Source organism: Hylobates moloch, unplaced genomic scaffold, assembly GCF_009828535.3.
Source record: "Hylobates moloch isolate HMO894 unplaced genomic scaffold, HMol_V3 SCAFFOLD_8, whole genome shotgun sequence".
In the NCBI taxonomy this organism is placed as follows: Eukaryota; Metazoa; Chordata; class Mammalia; order Primates; family Hylobatidae; genus Hylobates; species Hylobates moloch.
The window spans coordinates 71,400,564-71,421,141 of NW_026652283.1; the positions used below are offsets into that span (position 1 = coordinate 71,400,564).

General features: G+C 41.5%; 1 protein-coding gene across 4 annotated transcripts in view; it reads right to left on the reverse strand.

Annotated features, from left to right (window-relative positions):
- LOC116473317 (uncharacterized protein C1orf226) overlaps positions 1 to 20,578 on the reverse strand; it is a 312,082-nt gene that overhangs the window by 121,814 nt on the left and 169,690 nt on the right. Inside the window, exon 1 of one of the 4 annotated variants that reach the window (XM_058441987.1) lies at positions 872 to 918. The exons of the other annotated variants lie outside the window; for them this stretch is intronic. The gene's annotated coding sequence lies outside the window, so the exon portion shown is untranslated. Of the gene's footprint in view, positions 1 to 871; positions 919 to 20,578 lie in introns of those variants that run through there. 4 annotated transcript variants of the gene reach the window in all.

Below are 20,578 nucleotides of genomic sequence, written 5' to 3' on the forward strand. Positions count from 1 at the left end.
CTTTGGCAGTAATGTGCCAAAAAATAAAAATAAAAATTTGTTATATTAGTCATCCTGGGAATATAACAAATTCTAATTTGTTATATTGGTCACCTTGGGAATATAACAAATTCTAATGAAATAATTATTGCTTGAAACTCTGAGGAAATCATCTCTTCAGAAGATATTTAAAACCAATATATAAACTACATAATTATCAGCTTCATTACCTTGTAACCACACCTCATGTTTTAACTGGAATAGCAAAAAAATTGGGATGAGCTTATCAAGATAGTCAATCATTATACTCAGTTCCAAATTACTTTTAGCTACTAAAAAAAATCATCTACCTTGATAATAGTCAAAAGAGTGAGCTGCAAGATCTAGATGCAGTTCTGAAAAAGGAGCAGCAAAAAAAAGTGGGTGTGATCACTAAGAGTTTAGCCTTTTCAGACAACCTCTTTCCTCTTTGGGCAGAACCACATTCTTTGGATATATAAGTTAAGGTACACTGCTAAATATGTCTCTGGTTCTGATCAATTAGTCACAACTTGTATGTGTTAGTCATCAAATGTCATCTATATTTAGAGAACATTTAAATACAGGCAAGTTAAATTAGGTATATCTATTCTATAGTAATGTCTGTATATTACATGCGTTACAAAGCTCCTATTTGTATTAACGCTGATGTTACAAGCTTGACGGTTCTGAATACCAAGCCCTAGGGACAAATATTTCTCCCTCATTCCTTCCATAGATACTGAGGACTTGGTTTCATAGGTTTCAAGTTCCCACCCTACAGATCTGGGAATCCAGATGATTTAAAGTCAAACTGTGAAGGAGGGATGTATTTCACAATCACATACACATGGCTTCACAAACACACACTCACTCCATATGGGCCGTCCAGAATTGCTACATAAATCTACTTCCGTCTCGGTCGTATATATTTCAAGTTTCTGACAACAGACCCTCATTAGCAGCTTCATAGGTAAAGCTGGGCTCTATCACTGCCTTGATATATGGCACTCTTGGTGGTCACTAAAGCCCCATTCATACCCATGACATCATTGTTTCCATAGAAACAACATCACTATATTTTCAAAGGGAGAGACACTAGAAGGGATTCTAAAAGAAGACAAAACCCAAACAATTGATTGGAATAAGTAAGCTGTTAGATAATACACTTTTTGAGAGTATCTTAGTTTCTTAGGAGAAAACAACAGAGTACAGATTTTTACAACTACAAATACATGGGGAATAAATGAAACTAGGAAACATAACTGCCAAATTTCTTTCTATAATGCAATCCACCCTACCTTATGTAAGCCAGATTAAAATTAAGAAATTTAACTTTTCTTAAAAATAAGATCTGCAACTCTGCAATGCACATGTTAATGTTTTAATGCTTTTAAAAACATTTAAAATTCTTTTACTGCTTTGTGGCTTTGTAACTGTGAGGATTTACACACTATGAACATAATTGAAAGTACATTTTAATAGTTTTTTTAGCAGTTTAAGAAAAATAATCTCATATGCAGTTAAATTCCATAACAAAATATAAAAACCAAGTCACAATCATATAAATACTAAATAATGGAACTATATTTATGAAATTCCACACATATAGAATGGCAAAGTCAAACTATTGTATAAAATTTGAACAAAACATTTTCAAAAGTAATCACAAAAAATGAAAGACTCATGAAAATCAGACACTAGCAAGCATCCTAATATTATTTATGTAAATATGAAACTAGATTTGTATTGTTAAGGCTGCTGTGCTTACAGAGAGAAACGAGCACATTCTCTCAAGGGTTTGCAATGAATAGTCTGATTTACAACTCCAGGAACATCTTAGGAATGCCTTTCTGGATGTGGGATAGTCTTTCAAAAGATTGAAAACGTTGTTCAAATCAGTCAACCAAAGCAATCTAACTCACAAAAGATGAGAGTACAACAGGGGTGTGGTGGCAGAGAAGCTACCTGAGTATGAATAGGGAGCTCTCTGTCCCAGATGATGAGAATCATAACCCAACAACCTTACTGGAGGCCACAGGTTGTCTTTTCTAGTCTCCCTCAGCAATGGTGAGGCTGGCGATACTGAATAATACGATGAGGTTTACAAGATGAGGGAAAGGGCTCTCAAGTTTATACATAAAATCAGCCATCAGAGGTCCTAATGGAACCAACCAGACATTATCCCACCTACAATGTGAACCCCATAATACACCCTGCCAACCTCAAGATTATTTGTTTGTTATGGACTCTGTATCAAGTCCACTTAAATCTCAATATTTAATGATGATAAATCCTAGAGAGACCCACGTACTTATTCCAGTGCTAGACTGGTTTATGGGCACTCTCACCCTCCTTCAGAGCTCACATATAGGAAGCAGTGTAAAGAAATAAAGATGACACCAAATGAATGCCAATGGCTGTCAGAACGTCACCCAAGCCTGCAACAGCTCAGACAGGCATTACTGTCAGGCAATTTCCACCGTACATGTTAAGGGCTCAGCCCATGGGGAGAGAGACATCTGGAGCTGGGAGTTAAGCCAGGGGAGATAAGACACATACAACCACAGAGGACCATTACATGTCAATATGAGAAACCAAGCAAGGAGAAGAGAGCTGGGAGTAGTAGTGGTGGATTCCATGGGAGGAAAAGATTCCAGATAAGATGCACCTATGTCTCCCACCCATTTGGAATGTTCTTACAATAATTCTTCCCCCAACCATCACCTCCCCACATCCCATTCATATTCCTGGTGTGAGATACAGGGGTAAGGAGTCACTGTTTACAAGCAGGGCACCCAAATAATTAAGACATGTTTCCTGCTCTCATGGTGCTCAGAGACAAGTGAGAAAAGATGGATGTCCAATAATTATGATTCCATGTTATAAATACTATGTGATAAAATGAAAGGGTGACTAGGGTTTGCCAGATAGACTAGGTAGGAGGGGAATGTGAGGGCTGAGGGAGACTGAGCAGTGAGCACTTATGCAGAAAGCTCTAGATACCTGCAGTGTTGGGGAAAGGCAAACAGGCCGGTATATTTGGAGGAAATGAGCACTGGAGAATGATCAGAAATAAGGCTCAAAATTTAGCCGAGACAATTTATGGCATTTAAAATAAAAAAAAGCAAAGCAATAAATCTGTCCACTTGATTAATGGAGTTGCTCAAAGCAGGAAATGTCCTCTCTGAAATATGGATAGAAAAGAGAAGCGTCTAGAGCCAGTAGAGAAAATCTGAAGAGATGAAGGCTAAGCCAGGTCCAGGAACTTTGGGTTATACTCACTGTGGCCCATAGTGCTCAGATTGCCACAGAGGCCTCAAGATACTACACATGCAGCCAATGGCCACCTCTCCTCTTCCCTCGACTACCACTACAGATGACAGTGCCTTTGACAGTGTTTACATGTGTACCAGATTTGGGCCTGGCTTTCTTTTTTTTTGAGATGGAGTCTCGCTCTGTCACCCAGGCTGGAGTGCAGTGGCATGATCTCGGCTCACTGCAACCTCTGCCTCCTGGATTCAAGCGATTCTCCTGCCTCAGCCTCCCAAGTAGCTGGGATTACAGGTGCCTGCCACCACACCCAGCTAATTTTTGTACTTTTAGTAGAGACAGGGTTTCGTCATGTTGCGCAGGCTGGTCTCAAACTCCCAACCTCAGGTGATCCACCTGCCTCGGTCTCCCAAAGTGTTGGGATTACAGGCATGAGCCACCGTGCCTGGTCTGGGCCTGGCTTTCTTTCTCTTCATTAGCTACCTCCAGCAGCACTTCTAGAAAAATCACATACAGATGTGAACAGAGAAGCCCACTGGCTTCCACTGCCCTCCCAATGTACCAACTCCCCTGCATTTGGCAAGCTCTGGGCAATGCTCCCTTTCTAAATATTCCTCCAACCAGAAAGTTCTGCTGCACTTGGCATGATGTAAGTATGAATGTGGCTGGCTATGTAATGAGCTAATTTTTTATTATCATGGACACCCATATGCCCTTTCTATTCTTTATCTCCCCTCCAATGTAGCCCTCTCACCCCTAATACCCTAGCCCTCTGACCAATTCTTGGGAAAGGCCTGAACAAAAGTCAGTTTCACTTAGGAATAACTTGGAGAAGAGAATGCCTTGTAAGTGGTTGGCACTTAGAACTGTTAAATGATTAAAGGGTCTGGAATCACTAAGCGATCATCTCAAAGAAGTGATTTCTTAATGAGGGACACATTCACAAGCAACTCTGGGATCTGCTTCAAGATGACCAGAAACAAACAAACAAAAGGAGTCCCTGGGATTTCAAGACTCAGATCCTAAGACTTCATGAGAAATGACATTTGCAACATCGACTATTCTGCTCTTAAGAGATAGGAGACTGCATTACTTCATATATGTACATATGCGCATTCGTGTGTGTGTATCTATGAGAGGAGGAATTAACAAATTATGTGCATTTGTGTATGTGTGTGTGCCTAAGAGACGAGGAAGGAAAACACTGCAGTTGAGAAAGGTGAAGCAAATGTGGCCAAGTACAATGAGTGATGTTGTTGTTCACGTACAGTTAATCTTCACAGGCAGTCTGATAGGAGACAGTAAATTAAACAGTGTCCACAATTGGTGCAGGGTTTGGCCAACAAGGGAAAATCCCAAGGACTCACAAGGAGTTAGAATGTTATAAAGACCTTTTGGAAACAGAGTAAAATCCATTAGAAGATTAAGTTCAGCCCAGAAGCCAATGTAAGGAAAACAATTGCAGGAGTGTTTTTCAACACATCAGAAGACAGAAGAGCAAAATAATCATTCAGACACTCTGTAATGATGCCAGATATATTCTCATAGCCTGGACTATGGGGAGAGCTGAGGATGCTATCTGTCCCCTGTCTGCTTATCTCTATTCCAATTTAGCCAATTCTTTTTTTTTTTCTTCTTGTTGAGACAGAGTCTCACTCTGTTGCCCAGGCTGGAATGCAGTGGCACGATCTTGGCTCAATGCAACCTCCATCTTGTGGATTCAAGCAATTCTCCTGCCTCAGTCTCCCCAGTAGCTGGGATTACAGGCACCTGCCACCACATCTGGCTAATTTTTGTGTTTTTAGTAGAGATGGGGTTTCACCATGTTAGCCAGGCTGGTCTCAAACTCCTGACCCCAGGTGATCTGCCGCCTCAGCCTCCCAAAGTGCCGGGATTACAGGCATAAGCCACCGCACCCAGCATCAATTTACCCAATTTTTATTTCCCTTATTCCTACCCATAAAGACTGGGTTAGTGCTTAAGCAGAAAATAATCACTGGCATGGTTTTCTTTCCACCCCCGCCCCCACCAACGTTTCTCTTGTTTGTGAGACTAGATTTTGCCAGTGAGTTCACAATGCTACAGAGGTCTTTCTTTAAAGGATCCATCTGACCTTGCTGTTCCATGGCCATTGATTACAGCTCTCATTTTGGCTGAGATGCCTGCCCTGATCAGCACCTTACACATAGCAGTGGAAAGTCCAGAGAGAGGAAATCAGAGAATGTGGATAGCTCAGAGCAATGCATTACCTATCTTACAAAAAAAAAAAAAAAAAATCAGGAGCAGCAAATAACCTACACATCTGAAATCCCTACCTTGGGCCAACTATCCAGGTCTCCTGACCTGAAACAGTAAAAGGTGCCACAAGAGAGGAGAACAGTGTTTGGGGAAGAGTCTAGGACACTGAATTCAGTTTGGCCAGGGCCAGCTGGAACAGGAAATTGCAGCAAAGATGCAGCTTCTGGAGAAAGACCTGTTGAAATTAAAAGCTCCCAGTTTGGGGTGAGGGGGGTGGAAAGTGACCAATCTATAAAACAAACTCTAGGAGCCACCTCAAAATAAAATGTTCCTCAAGGTCATCTGTGAGCCTTTGTAAGTACTTTAGAACTGCCTGACAGATGCTAATTAACCCTCCTGACTCCGCAGCCCCAAGGGAGATGTGAATGTGTTTAACTGATGAGCACATTCAAGCTGTACTATTCCTGGAGCTCTAACCGCTTCTTGAAAGACCTTTTGAAGAAAACATTTGGTAGCATCAAAGAATGTCCAAACTGAAATGGACCACAAAGAGCCTCTTTAGAGAGGAAGAAGGAATAATAGAAAGAATATGGACTTGGAGAAAGATCTAAATCTAAATCCCAGATAAGGAATCCACCAGCTGTGTCAGTGCCAAGAAGTCACTTAAACATCCAAGCCTCAATCTTTCTTATCTGCAAGGTAAGGATAACACCACCCACACCACAGATTGTACTGGTAAAATGCATTGCCCTGTTCCCAGCTTATAGTTGTCTACAGTTAGAGTATAATTTGTAATATACTATAAACTATGGCATACTATAAAGTATTGTAGTAGTTAATTTAGAGCACACTTTCCTCACGTCCCTTCTCCTTTGTACACATTCACCAGTCCCATCCTCTCATGACATGCTAACTACCATAGAAAACACATCCATGAGATTCTCAAGGCCTCCCACTCCTTACCCTAAAATGGCCAACATGTTTCAGCAAAATGGTGGAGGAGCCAGCCTGCCAGCTTTAGCTCTGAATTCCATGTCTCTCGTGCTCTGTCATCATCTAGCAGGCCCATGGCTTTGCCCTTTAAAACCACTGGCCCCTGCTGGGGAGGGTTAGTCACATGGGGCAGTGGTAACACTCATGTTTGCACATTCACACACGATGGCTCATGTCAATCCCATCCAACAGCATCCTCCTAAACTGCTCTTGGTCACCAGATATCCCAGCCCTTTGCCTGTGTTCTATAAACTATAGCCCCTGATACAAGAAGAAGGCCTTGCAGTTACATGATGCACATTTAATGAAGACTTAAACAATCCATAGGTATTGACCAAGAACCTATAGTCAAGACCCAGAGCGAGATGCTGAAACGAGGCACTGACTTTAAAAAGCATTTAGAGACAATGATACAAATGTTTCATCATCCTTCATCAAAAACAATTACTCAAAAAATAAGAAAATGATTCTTAAAGTACATTTTACAGATGGAAAAGCCAAGTCATCAAAAACCACTCCAGAATGCAGGAATCCTATCTTCCCTTCCCCTCTTCAAACACTAAGTAGCCTCTGTAGGAGGTGACATTATCTCCCCAAGATAGTAATCATCATTTCCTTGTCATAGGATATGCCTGCTTTTTATTTTCTGGATTCATGCATTAAAAAAGATAAATCTTCAGCTAAACTGCTCATCTGTGTCAGCAAAAACATTTACAAAAGAAAAAAACTGGCTTGAAATATAAAAATCAAGAGATGTTTAAAAGAAAAAAAACCCAGAAGTCTGCTTATGTTGAAAAAACTGCATTTTTCTCAAAAGATCATTATATTCACAAAGGCAGTGACATTTCCTTAGATCTCAGCATCACAGAAGTCAAGGATAAAACTGTTATAGCTAGAAAATCTAGGATTAAGGGGAATGCTTAAACATTCACTTATGTGGTTGGCCAGAACTAGACAGGGTTAATCTTGCTTATTTTGATCTTCTAAGGATGAAAAGTGAGAGTTTTTTTCCTTGTTTTTCTAGTGTTTTCTCTCTGACAATTTATAACTGAATTGGGCAAAGTATAAGTTTTCTTCTATATCTGTAACCACCCTTGGCTTCACCCATGAGAAACAGACTTAATTTGAGGGCTCAGGCAGTAAATATTTGTTGAGGAATTAGTTCATTTTGCGTCTATAACAGGATATCAGAGACTGATAATTTATAATGAACAGAAATTTCTCACAGTTCTAGTGGCTGGGAGTCCAATATCAAGGTGCTGGCATCTGACAAGGACCTTCTTGCTGCATCATCCCATGGTGGAAGGAAGAAGTGTGGAGAGGGTGAGAGAGAAAGAGAACAAGAGGAGGCCAAACTCGCCCTTTTACAACAAACCCATTCCCTCCATAATGACATTAATCCATTTAAGAGGGCAAAGCCCTTTTGGCCTAATCACCTCTTAAAGGTCTCACCTCTTAATATTGTTACAGTGACAATTAAATTTAAACATGAGTTTTGTTAGGGACAAACATTCAAACCATAGCAGAGACCAATTAGGCACCAGGCATGTACCAGCATATACCAAGTGCTATAGAAGAGCACTGCCCAACAGAAGTTTCTGTAATAATAGAAATATTCTACACCTGTGCTATCCAATACAATAGCTGCTGAACATACAGTTGCTGGGCACTTGAAACGTGGCAAGTGCAACCAAAAAACTGAATTTTACTTTTAATTTAATTTTATTTTAATGAATTGAAACTTAAGTTGCCACACTTAGCTAGTGGCTATTATATTGAATACACAGCTATGAGGGACACCAATATATGAGAAAGCATGGCCCATGCACAGTTTAGGGTTAAAGAAACCAGGGATTAATAGAAATTCTTGAGTTCACAAGATGGCAGATAATTAAAGAAACAACTTGCTGAAGCTCCCTCCACTTACGAGATAAAATAACTACTGAAATCTATTGGAACCAAGATGGCCAATTAGAGTGCACAGAATGGACTTGCTGACCTCACAGCCTGAATTTCTGCTGCATGCTTCGTATTACCTCCCCTTGAATTTGCACATGTGATCCACGAGGCAACATGCAGAGATAACTGTGCATGCCCAAGGAATTTCCAGACCTCCCCTTTCCTTCTACCAATCATCCATTAATCTCAGAATCCACCCCCTGGGCTGGATGCAGTGGTTCATGCCTATAATCCCAGCCAGCATGCTGGGAGGAGGAAGTGGCCAGATTGCTTGAGCTCAGGAGTTTGGGACTAGCCTGGGAAATATGGTGAAACCTCCTCTCTACAAAAAATACAAAAATTAACTGGACATGGTGGCACACACCTATAGTCCCGGCTACTCAGGAGGCTGAGGTGGGAAGATCATTTGGACCTGGGAGGTTGAGGGCTGAGGCTGCAGTGAGCCGAGATTGCACCACTGCATTCCAGCTTGGGCAACAGAATGAGTCCCTGTCTCAAAAAAAAAAAACAAAAAAACAAAAAGAAAAAAGAATTTACCCCCTGAACCTTTTCTAATAAATATACTGCCTTGGGCCAGTTGTGGTGGCTCACACCTATAATCTCAACATTTTGGGAGACCAAGGAGAGAGGAACACTTGAGGTCAAGAGTTCAGCCTGGGCAATATAGTGGGACCTCGTCTCTACAAAAACAAACAAACAAACAAACAAATAACTAGCTAGGTGTTGTGGTGCATGCCTGTAGTCCCAGCTACTTGGGAGGTTGAGTTGGGAAGATCACTTGAGCCCAGGAGTTCAAGGCTACAGTGAGCCATGATCATACCACTGCACTCCAGCCTGGGTGACAGAGTGAGTGAGACCCTGTCTCAAATATATATACACACACACACACACACACATATATATATATATATATATATATTTTTTTTTTTTTAATAAACTCAGCCTGAAGAGACAGATTGGAGCTTGACTCCTGTCTCCTTGGGAGTTAACTTTCAATATAAAGCTTTTATTTTCTTAAAAACCCAGTGTCATAGTGTTGGCTTCTAGTACATTGGGAAATGAGCCCCTTTTGCTCAGTAATAGATGATCTTCACGTTCTCTCTGAAGAAACAGGACAAGGACACATAAAACGTTGACTCATAATGACAAGGTAGTGGAAAACGACGGCAAGTGAATGGCATGGGGAGCATGGGCTGTGGGAATTTGAAGAACTCAGGGAAGATGTGACAGAGGCAGCAGGACATGAGCTGAGAAGGCCTAGTGGGATAGCAGGATTGTTTAGGCCAAAGATGACATGACACCATATTGCTGTACTCAGACTACCTCTATTCACACAGCTCATAGGCCACAGGCATTAGCTGAGTTCATACTAAGGAATTTATAAACGGTTATTTTTGTGGTGGTGGTCTCATGACACTATCAAACAAACAAACAAACAAACAAACAAGAAAGCTCAGGACAGAGGGCACAGCAGGTAGTACCTAAAGTCTCCTCCCCTGGAAGTATGACAGGCAAGGCAGTCCCAGTGGGGCTATGATAGGGTGTGCCTTTACAGCAAGTGATCCAGAGAGGAAGGGAGGAGTCAAAGTTCCAGTATGCTTGGGAAGTCAAGGCAGGAGGCAGAAGAGTTAGCTTTTGGGTTACAAAAGCTCAAGAAAAAGGTGTCTGGCTGATAATGGTATCCACAAAGGGATAAGAGGGAGGAAGAACTCAAGCTATAGGTGGAAAGGTAGTCTCACACACTCTTCACATGCCAGGGGGAATCTGCCACCTTTAAGTTCTTGTTTAAAAAAATGTAACAAGTAGGCAAATGCCTAAATATGGACATCCACTGCATCACCATAGAGCTGTGCACACAGCAGCTCCCTCAACTGCTGCACAGGGGTGGTCCCATTTTACCCCACCCCACTTTCCCCTGCCTGACTCACTTATTCCCAATGACTATGGAGGGAGGGCTTTCCCAATCCTCTGAGGAGGAGACAATACAGCTTTCTTTGCCCCTTAAATGGAGATGTAACTACAGGGAACCAGATGGGCCCAGAGTATGAATGAAATGGATCCGCCTGCTGCTGCTTTGCTTCCAAATGTTGGCTAAAACAATCTCTCTCCTAAAGCCTATACTCTATCAGTGGATATTCTTTTTTAACCTATCTCCATCCTTTTTCAGAGGGAAGAGGTACTTCAAAACTTTTAGCCTCCTAGAGTGCTGTATTTAAAGGTCAACATCCCTAGGAAGGCTAACTTCAATGATCAGATAACGCCTTGGAGGAGGATGTCTGTATAAACAGAAAATTCCTAGAACTGTCCCCTCAGGAAAATGGACATTTGGTTTGGTCCTAGAAGCTGGGAAGAACCTTTCTGAAGACAACATAAGCCCTGAAAGGGGAAATGGGAGAGCACTCTTTGGCTACCTGGTCTAGGACTGACTCTAGGCAGTGCTCTGAGAGTCAGAACAAGGGAACAGACAGGGCATGGGATTTGATTGCTCCATTCCTGGGTTCACATTCCAGGGCTGGACTGGTCATTTAGCAGTTTGTGTGACCATAGGGATGTCTCTTCAACCTACAAAGTCTTTACTTCCTCATCTGCAAAAGGCCCATTCACTGCTACTCATCCATCACCTCTTCAGGGAAGTTGTCCCCAGTGGTCAAATCCCCCTCTTGTGCCCACTGATACAGTGGACTCTCTCCTTCAGAGTAGATCGTGGTTGAATGTTTACACTCATGCATAATTATCTGATTAGCACTTGTTTTTCTTATTTGTAAGTAAACTTCATTAGAGCAGGAACCATGTCTGTTTTTCTCATGATCGTATCCCAAATTTCAATACCCTGTGCAGCACATAGTAGTTTTCAAATTAACACATATTCAACCATTGAATAGATGATTAATTGAACTCATGTATATGAAAATGATCTCCAAAATATGCAGCACAATGGACATGTTTGTGATTCTTCTTTGGTGTGGATGATGACGAGAATTAATCCTCTTAGCTGCTGGAAACCATTCTGTTTTCACTGAAGTAACAAAACTGCTGCATTTGAAAGACACCATAAGGAAATGGACTCTTACAAGCTGCCCCATGGTGCCCTCTTTCAGGATTCTCTTCGTGACCATACTAAAATACCCAGCTCATCTGTGTTCACATGAGACATTGCTTTATTTTGGTCCATAGATGGTCACTGTGGGAGCCTGGCTGAGTCATATGGACATTTTAAAAAGTGAGACATCTATTGGCTAAATCTGCAGGGTATCTGGTGCTGGACTAGGGACAATGCATTCTGGCCAAGGGCTAGGCTGAGAAAAGCACTCCAGGTCCCACCCTCCCCCACCTTTGGTTGAATCCAACTCTATATCCAAAGTGCCATGGGCATCAGGAACCAAAGGAAACTGCAGTGGCCAAACCCCGGGAGAGCTTGCTCCCCCATGCTGATCCATTCAAGGGAACAAAGGCCTTCAAAGTTGCACTGAGCTGGTCTGGAGATGGAAGGCCTTTATGCAGGTTTCCAAGGAGATGACTCAGATGCTGTTACCATAGAAACTGTTGCTATCATCTATTGTCCATCACCCCTTGACAAAAGGAAGGCGGGGGGGGCGCTGCTGTGGTTTGATGGAGAAGGAAACAAGAAGAGTTGGATTTAAGTCAAGATGAAAAAAACATATTGAGATGGGTCCCCGAAGACTTTAATGGTGTATATAACAAAACCTCTAATCTCCAAAGGAAATGAATTAGGGACATAAGTGTTTATGGTTTGTTGTTATTTGTGTTGGTGGAGTTGGGGTGAATAAAGTAGCATACAGAATGACCCACACTCATCTGTTGGAGGGCCCTGTCAATTAGGATCTCTAGAGAAACATTCAGTTGTGAGGCTCATCAGTATGATCCAGGCCATAACCCCTGAGGCTAAAGGGTCATAAGGAAATTGATGTAAGCTGTCTGCCCCCTCTCCTCTGCTGAAAACTTTTTTCAGGTAAAAGAGAAGCATATTAGAAGTTCTTCTGATTTTTCCTACTACTTCATAATAGCCACTGCCATTAAAGAGTTGATTTTTTTTAATCTAATGAGAGAAGATTATGGTAAATTTAAAAAGTTCCATAAATAACACATAGAAAAGCATTTGGGTAATGGAAGACATACTAGACTTGGCATCAAGTCAGAAGATCAGAATATGAACATCAATGTCATCAATTATTATTTGCAAGACCTTGGGCACTTCACATGCCTGAGTCTCAATTATCTCTTCTACTTCATGAGGATTGTAACTGCCAGTGTACTTAATACGGGATAAAGCCTTATCAAGAAATTATGTTATCACTTGTCAAACACCATGGTGTTTGTTAGTTACCTATGCCACACCCATATCAACAAAGGTCTTTTGATTTTATATATATATATATATATATATATATATATATATATATATATATATTAGAGGTGGGATCTCATTGTGTTGTCCAGGCTGGTTTTGAACATCTGGCCTCAAGCGATCCTCCCAACTCAGCCTCCCAAGGTGCTGGGATTACAGGTGTGAGCCACCACACACAACCAGCTTTTGATTTTAATTATTCCAGGCAGAACCATAGTAAATCCTTTGGTGTCATCCAGCTCTGTTTGAAAAGTTGGCATCCAACTAGTTACTGTGACCTTGAAATTGTGGATAACATGGAATATGTGTCCTCACAGCCTTCTTTCTTATGGAGGCTGTCAGATCATTTGCAGGAATCAAGTCTGACAATTAGACCTGTCTTCCCAAAGTAGTGTTGGCAAGTTACATTTCAACAGGGAATAAGATGCTGAAGCTGTAGGAAAGGCTCTCTGGCACAGTAGGTATGGAAAGAGGGCAATGTGGGGGGGACGGGACAAAAATTATTTTCGTAGGTAAGTTTTCAAGCCTGATACATGTAGAAATGGGAGTTCTGAAAGCTCTGGAGTCTGGAAACAGAAACAAGTGTAGAAATTATATTGCTATTACCCCAGTCCAAAAAGTCTCTTCCATATCTTTCAGACCCTTTATAAAGACAACATAAACTTTGAACTCTATCTTGCAAAATAAGCACTCACAAAGTTGCCAGGTGGGGCCTACAGTGCTCCAGGAAAGGTTACTCAACCCTGGGCACTCTGGGAATCAGACAAAGGAGGCATTCAGGTGCTACCGGATATGGTAGAGAAAAGAGAATGCAGTTCCTTCCCTCTGGTTCTGCAAAAGTTCCTTATTTATGTTGTTCTTTTAAATAACACTGCTGTGCATTGTTGGGATGCTCTTAGATCAGAGCATCTTTCCTGAGGGAGCAGATAGAAGGAATTATGAGAGAAAGAGGCAAGGGGAGAAAATGCCCTTCCAATCATGGGATTGGTGACACTGGTTAATTCTGCATGCCAAGAGGGAAGCAACCAAGACAACAAAAAACATGCTAAGAGTTCTCACCCTCTCTCTATATAGGTTTCTATTAATAACCATCAGAAACCCAGGACCAATTCAAAGCCAGACAATCAGAAGGGATTACTGAAGAAAAGCAGCCAGTGAACTAATGTCCTTGCTCCCAGGAAGGTGAGATTTATACTCAGTTTTAGCTTTAAATATGATTCCCACAAAGTGACTTCCAAAGTTTAAAAATCCCTGATTCCTACAGTTTTACCCAACCTTATAATGGATTTTATTTCTTCTCAACAACAACTTCTCTGCTTCCTTGAGGCAAATCTCTCTAGCGAGGACAAACTGGCCATGCCCATTCCTGTCCAGGTCTCCCATCAACACCCCCACAGCACAGACGAGGGAGCTAGAAGGGACCCCACATATCATATACTGTTATCTAGGCTTCTCATTTTAGAGTTTAAAAAATTGAGGCCAAGAGACCCAGTAAATGACTTTCCCAGGGTTACAGAGTCAAGTAGGAGCAGATCCCAGGCCAGAATTATTATTTCTGTATTATTTCTGTACAGTATTATTTCTACTATATTATACTACTATCAACTCATGGTCATCTTAATCCTATGTGTATTAATCTCATCTCCTTAACTAGATTAAAATCTCCTGGAGAGCAAAAATTATATGTTTTCCTAGTAATTTTAAGCACTCACACCATAACAGCCAGCACCAAGCTAAGACATTTAGGAGGAACACTCAAGTGATTCCTGACCAACTCCTACCTCACTCTTCATTAAGGATCTAGCCTGCATACTCTGCTGGCACCATCCAATGGGCACATCCACCATATTGTTCATCACTCTGTACTGTCCTTGCACATTGTCTTTCTCTTCACTGGACTATAAGATGTTTAAAGACAGGACTGGGCCATATCTTATTTCCTGTATGTATCTCAATATTCAACACATACTAGGAGATTTAAAAAAAGGATTAAATAAAAAATGGATTCTACAACAAGTCTCAACCAACCCACATACATCACAGAAGGTCTAAGTTACCTCTGGGGCAGGAGTTGATCACTCTACCCACCCTTGAAACATTTTCTTTTCTGGGTTCCCATTTTTTACTCTTTGGATAGAATTGTAGCCCTAAGGGCACCTGGCCTGTCATCTTTAGGACAGAGGTCAATAGTAACCAATGACACCTTGACCCCTCAAATGTTTTAATGTTGGTATTAATAAAATGCTTTAAAGGAGCTAGCAGTTGGAGCCAGGTGTGTTCTTTTAAGGAAAAACATAAACATTAATCCATCATAAGCTATCATCATTGAAATAGCCCACCTGGGACTTACAGAAGATTACCAACTCCATTGCCAAATCCAGATGCCAAAAGAGAATACTTAAAGACATTCTGACACACCCAGAAATCAAGCCAGTATTCTGGCATAAACAGATGTTCTCAGTCTGATCCTTTTCTCTACCAAACTTGATTAGCTGACAGGATTGTAAAATGTCTCATTCACAAAATAATGTCTAAAAAGCAATTGCTGATGGACATCTGGGTTGTTTCCAGTTTTGCCTACTACAGCTAAAGCTGCTATGAAGGTTCATGTACAAGTACTTGCATTTGCTTTCACAGATACATGCTTTCATTTCTCTTGGGTAAATACCTAGAAGTAGAATGGTTGGATCATATGGTAGGTGTATGTTTAACATTTTAAGACATTACCAAACTGTCTTCCAACTGGCTGTACCACTTTGCATTCCCACCAGCATTATGTGAGAGTTCCAGTTCCCTGACATCCTCATCAACACTTGACATGGTCAGTCTTTTAAATTTTTCATCATTCTTAGTTATGCAGAGGTTGCTCCTTATGGTTTTAATTTGCGTTTTCCTTAAGACTAATGATGCTCAGCATCTGTTCATATGCATATCTGCCATCTTTATATCTTCTTTGGTGAAGTATCTGTTCAAAGCTTTTGCCCAGTTTTTAAAATTGGGTTGTTTTCTTATTAATTTTTTTAAGTTCTTTATCTTCTGAATACAAGTACTTTAGACAGGAATGTTCATAGCAATTGCTTCCCCCAAATTAAAAACAAAATATCCTACTAGTTTCCTCTCTTTCCTCGCCCCATCCTTGTCTCCTCCTCCTCTACATGGTAGCACACAATCTCAGCATTTAAATAAAAGAGGAGGCAGCTATGGTCTTCCCTCAAGCTCCCATTACCCTATATAGCCATAGTTAGGAAGTAGATCTTCTCATATCCTTGTTACTCAAATGCATGTATACTCACACATGCCCAGGAGGAATTAACATAAGACCATTTCTTCTCTAATGATGCACTAACTTTTAATAATTAGCTCTCAACTGGGAGCAATTTTATCCCCATGCAATACTTGGCCATATCTAGAAAAATTTTTGTTTGTCACAACTGGACAGTAGAAATGGTTGCTACTGTCACCCAATGGGTAGAGGCCAGAGATGCTGCTAAACATCATACAATGTCCTCCACAACGAAGAATTATCTGGAAACTCTGCTTTAAATCCATTTACAGGTACTCCTTTAGATAAAGCAATATAGTATAAAAGAAATAATACAGATTTGAGAGCCAGGAGACCTGGGTTCTATTTCTAGCTCGTTCACTAACTAGGTGCATAACCTCAGGAAAACACTTAATCTCTCAAAGCACTAAATTCTTCATCTGTAAAATGCAGAAGCTAATCTAAATTATCTCTAAGTTCTCCTCTAGTAGCAAATAAATATAGCTATTTATTCAAAACCACATAGAACTTGGAGCAGTCCTGAAAATGTCCTTAGGTTCCATACTTAAATTCAACAAGATGGTAACAAAGGTTGGTTTAAGAGAACAGTCCTTGAGAATGTGTCACAAAGAGGATGAAAATCAACTGCTGACCCCAGCAGGAACCTTGCCTCAACTGAGAGGGGAGACAGGTTCCCAGCACCTGTCGAGCAGAATCTTGGAATCTAGTTACTCCCTAAATAGACCCTGCCCCACCAGTCTGGATCCTTCTCTCCTCCATCCCATGCCTACTCACTCAACTTCAGGGATATAAACATATAAAATTTGAGTTTCATAGCAGAGTAGGTGAAAATACTTCAAGGCCTGATACACCTCGTTGAGCCAGTCTCCAAGTTATAAGTGAGTCTGTGCCAATGATATGGTGTCTTTGAAAATCCAGACGGAGCTCTGATAGGAGGTAAGTCACTTCGTAGTGGGAACCTGGGACTCATTCTCTCAAATGACAGGCCGCAGGCAATACCAACACTGAATCCTAATTAAGTTCCTGCCACTCACACCCCCTTTGAGGGGAAGAAGGTCCTCCAACAATTCTTACAACAGCTGTTTTGCAGGTTAAATGAGGTTGAAAAATGGTCCTGTGGGTCCCTGCAAGAATGAACAGCCAGCCAACATCTCAGATGGCCCATGGGTAAAGTTCTTTAATTTCAAACTGACTAAAAATTAGAAACATTAATTAAAGAAGAATATTTACCTGGAACCTCTCAGAATTAACCCCAAGATCTGCCTGTAGATATTTCTGGTGAAATCATATGACTTCCACCATAGTTGATGGGTTAAGAAGAGAGCAAGGCCAGCCCTTGGAGATGGGGAAGAGATTTGCTCTTCAAAGAGACAGACCGATTTGAAAGCAGACTTTACACTTTTCTCTGTCTCTTTTGCAATGAGGTAAGGGCCATAGTTGAAACACATTACTAATCACCATCATCTCTCTTCCTTATTTTTTTTCTTCCATGCATATTCACAGGAAAGAGGGAAAGCGAGGACACAGAATGTAGGAAGTGAATACCCTGGTCTCTGAGAGGTACTGCTCTTTATGCAGAAGCCCATGCCCATTGCTCCTCATCATTACCTTCCTCACCTGCTTCTCTCTCACCTAGCCAGTGCTTGATGGGACCTTGAGAAGCATGCTTTCCTCTTCCAGCTGCCGCCATTACACATCTAACACCCTTGTCCCCTCTCGGCTACAATAACCTTTCAACAGACACACCTGAATTAAAGTCACTGCAGACTTCAATCAGGATATCACTCCTAAAGCAGAAGCAGATAGCACTACTCATTACCAGCTTGAAGACTGAGAACAGTAGGCTCCCTTAGGGACAATCATAACTTCTTGTTTCATCAGGCTCCTGCGCTGCCTGCTGTCTGTGGGTGTATGTATATGTGGGTATGCGTATATAGGGGAGGAGCTCAAACCCAAAGCAACATGCAAAATAAACTCCTCTATTAAAGAATGCTCATTTTCACTTTTTCTCCTCTACTTTTACCCGCGCCCCTCCTTCCCAAAGACCAATTTGCAATAAAATCTAGGAGATAGCTGAAGGTTTTATGCTCACTTGTGAAGACTAGCAATTTCTTCTCTAGGGATTTGAGCCCCATCTCTAGTGGATCCCCTGAGTTGCTGCTTTCTTCAATTCTTGGAGGCTGATGATTAGAGCTATCATTTCTATATAACAAATTACATCTGTAATACAACACCATTGTATTTTACTCACACTCCTGTGGGTCAGGAATGTGGGAGAGGCTTGGCTGGGCAGTTCTTGCTTGAGGGTTTGCGTGCAGTTACAGTAAGATGTTGGCTAGGGCTGCATCTGAAATTTTGATGGGGCTGGACGTCCAAGATGGCTCAATCCACAGCTGACAGATGATGCTGGCCATCAACTGGGAGCTCAGCTGGATCCGTCACCAGAGTGCCTACACATGGCCTCTCCAGCATGGCTATGTCAGGTTAGTTGGACTTCTTTCTTGGCAGCTAGTGTTTCTCATAGTGAGGAATAGTTGACTGGCCGTTTTTTGGACCTAGACTCAGAAGCTGCATACTTCCACTGCATTCTGTTGGCTACACGCAAATCATGAAGGTAAACCAAGATTCAAGAGTAGTCGCAAACTCCATCTTTCAATGAGATGAGTCTCAAAGAATTTGCAGACATGTTTTAAAAACCCACACTGACCTGTCATCACTTAAAACTCCTATTCACTTGAGGTCAGGGAATATACCCTGTTCCCTATTCTCTCAAGCCTAGTTGAGTGTCTGACACATTGTAGATGCTCAATAAATAGAGGATGAATGAAGGAAGGAAGGTAAAAAAGAACAAATGAACTTCTTGAGTAAGCAAATTTCTAGATCTATTTTTTGAGAGAAAAGTCATTTACCGTCCCCGAGCTTTGTTTTCTTTCATTGTTACAGTGGAGATATGACATTCAACTTTCATGGGATTGTGGTTAGAGATGAATGAGATGATTTAGGAGGAAAGATTTTCATTTTCCCAGGGTTGCTGAAAAAGTAAGACTAGAGATGGCCCCATGCAACCAGTCTCTCCTTGTTCACAGAGTTTCAGTGTGAATCCGCTTTGTTGATGTTGACATCTGTCACCTCATCTGGAATGCCTTCCCTTTTCTCCTCTGCTGAGTCAATCCTTGGAGACCTATTTTCATCTTGGGTTCTTCCCAGAGAGGCAGTGTGGGGATTAAGAGCCTGGACTCTGCAGTCAGGGGGAGTGCAGGTTCTCTCTCCCACATTGTGCAGTTTAGCCGGGGTCAAGTTACTTAATCCTTCCCAGCCTCATTTTCATCTGTAAAATGAGGATAATAATAGTATCCACCTCATACAGTCATGGGGATTAAATGGGTCAATATGTACTGAGCACTCAGAAGGCTGCCCAGCATAGAGCAAGTGTGCAGTAATTTTAACTAGCTATTATCATCACTCCAGTCTTCACGATCTCTCTCTCCTCTGAACTCCATGCTCTTCCCAAAATGAACTCACTTCAGTTTCCCAGAAGTGCCAGGTTTTCTTGCCCTTCCATGCTGTTCCATATGCAACTTCCTCTTAAAAGTATTAATCTTTTAAAGCACTCAGCTCTGTGCCTGGCACATGCTAAGCATTATCTTCAGTTTTGGTGATTATGGTTCTGCCTAGAATGCTCTTTCCCACCTCTCCTCTGCTTCCCTTGTCTGGCTAATTCTTGGTCATCTTTCAAGTCTCAATTGAAATGTTTCCTTCCAAGAAGCTTTCCCTTCCATGCTAAATCCAGAGTAGGTGTCTTTCCAATCAGGGTCACTGCTGGTCCCTGTGAGCCTTTCTGTGAGTTACAAAAAGGCTCCCCTGCCTCTAGGCAGGGCGTGTCTTGAGAAGTAGAGGATGGGCTGGATTTCAGCCTCTACTCATCCTTTCAGCCAAGAGCCCTTAAACAGCCACACCCCACATAACTGCACACTGCCCTGCTTCCAGTGTGCACTCATGGCATTTATCCTACTCCACTGTGACCATCCCTTGACACTTGTCTGTATCCCGCCATCAGACTGTGAACTCTGCAAGGGCAGGGCCATAATTGCTCCAAGTGAAATCCCCAATACTTAGTATATCACCCAGTGCCTAATAGGTGCTCAGTAAATATTTGTTGAATACATGAATGGACGATGAAGAAATGACCATGTGCCTTGTATCTTTCCCTTGGGGTTGTTTATACATTCCACAGTGTACTTCTGCAAACACAAAGCCGCCAAATAACACGCTGATGTTTTATCTTTACTCCACGTTTGTAGTTTTTGTTTTGAGTTGGGAGAACAGTGAGTGAGACTTCAATTCATATAGACAGTGTGATTCGGGCTCCCACTGGAAAGCATGCTCTGCTGTAAGAGCCCTTATCCAGGTGGTTAATGGTACCTCTGCAAATGCAACCTTCTCTAGTAAAAGGCAAAGTGCTATTCTGG